The sequence below is a fragment of the Myotis davidii genome, unplaced genomic scaffold, assembly GCF_000327345.1.
Source record: "Myotis davidii unplaced genomic scaffold, ASM32734v1 scaffold12555, whole genome shotgun sequence".
Lineage (NCBI taxonomy): Eukaryota > Metazoa > Chordata > Mammalia > Chiroptera > Vespertilionidae > Myotis > Myotis davidii.
In genome coordinates, this window is record NW_006286089.1 from 1 (window position 1) to 1613 (window position 1613).

Genomic DNA, 1613 nt, shown 5'->3' on the forward strand with positions numbered 1-1613 from the left:
TCCGAGGGCAGCTTCCTGAGCTCGTTCTCTTCTAAAACCTCGCAGGCGTCGTTGGCCCTGCAGCTGCCCAGGGGGTTGCCCCCGTATGTGGAGATGCGCTCCCGGGGCTGGATGGTCAGCATGATCTCGTGGTCACATAGCATCGCCCACATGGAGTACAGGCCACCGGAAAGAGCCTTGCCTAAGAGGAAGAGGTCAGGCCTGACGTTTTCATGGCAGACCACCAACCATCGACCAGTCCTGGTCAGTCCCATCTGGGTCTCATCCAATAAACAGGACCTGGTGCCAGGAGCAGAGCTCACACACACCCATCAGGCAGCCTGGGTCGGAACAATGACGCCAGACTCGCCCTGAATGGGTTCAACTATGAATGCAGCAACGTTTGGATCCTGAAGAGCAAGCTCGAAGAACACACTCGAGAGCAGACATGTCGTTGTAGGGAATGATCTCGAACCCCGGCATGAAGGGGCCCAAGCCACTGTCACTGCTGCGGTCCGTGGAGCTGGAGATGGCACACAGAGTCCTGCCCCAAAAGTTTCCAGCTGCGAAGACGATCTTGGCTTTGATCTTGGGGATGCCCTTCACGTTGCAGCCCCACCACCACTGGCTTTGAACTTGGGGATGCCCTTCACGGAGTAGCACCACCGCCGTGCTAGCTTGCAAGCGGTCACCCCAGCCTCCACCCTGTGCTGATGGGGAGAACCTGGTGGTGGTTGAAGAGCTTCGTGACATTCTCCTCGTCCGACCTCGCCCAGCATGTTGCTGTAGGAGGCCCGAGGTCAGAGTCAGCTTCTCCGCCTGGCCCTTCAGGGCGTCCACGATCTTGGGGTGGCCATTGCCTTGGTTGAAGGCGCTGTGCGCACTCAGGAAATCAAAGCATTTCCTGCCTTCCGCTGCCCACAGGGAAATACCTGTCCCTCTCTCCAGGGCGACCAGTCAGGGTAGTAGTTGTGAGCGCCATACTTGGCTCCCCGTTCAAAAACGTCACCAGAGGATAGAGGGCCTTGGACCGTCTTCTTAGTCACCACCGATGTAGCAGAAGCCACTGACGTGGGGTGCCCGACAAATCCCCGCCACAGTCTGCAGACGAGCTAGCTTGGAAAGCATCGTGTTCGTGGAGCAGGAATCCCACCGACCAGCTACCCTTTCTTCCCGTGGTTCAGATGGAAATGCAGATTGTTAACCCTGGATCCAGGGGTGGTCTGCTGGGACCAATAATCCCTGGCGGCGCCTCTGGCTCCGGAACCAGCGGCTACATCTCAATGGCAGCACATTGTTTGATTCTTGCATGGAGCCTGACTGAGGATGGAACCCACAACCTTGGCACTATTGAGATGAAGCTTTAATCAACTGAGCTCTCTGGCCAGGGCCAAAGTTATCAGGGGTTTTTAGTAAAATAAGTCACTAATGTATGTGAGAATAGAGATACCAGAATCACTGGGATGAGAGATAGTGATGGAAGGCAACTGCGATTCTCGGATGACCATCCTGGAGCCAGAGAGGAGGGAGCCTGATTCTGGGTTGCATCACCTGAGAACTGCCTTCTCATAATCCAGGACCCCTCGCAGATATTGGAGAGCCGGTTTGGCCAGATCACCGCAGGACAGGCCGAG

General features: G+C 56.3%; 1 pseudogene; it reads right to left on the reverse strand.

Moving 5' to 3' along the window:
* Window positions 1-9: 9 nt before the first annotated feature.
* Window positions 10-1289, reverse strand: LOC102764701 (annotated as a pseudogene).
* Between the last annotated feature and the right edge of the window lie 324 nt (window positions 1290-1613).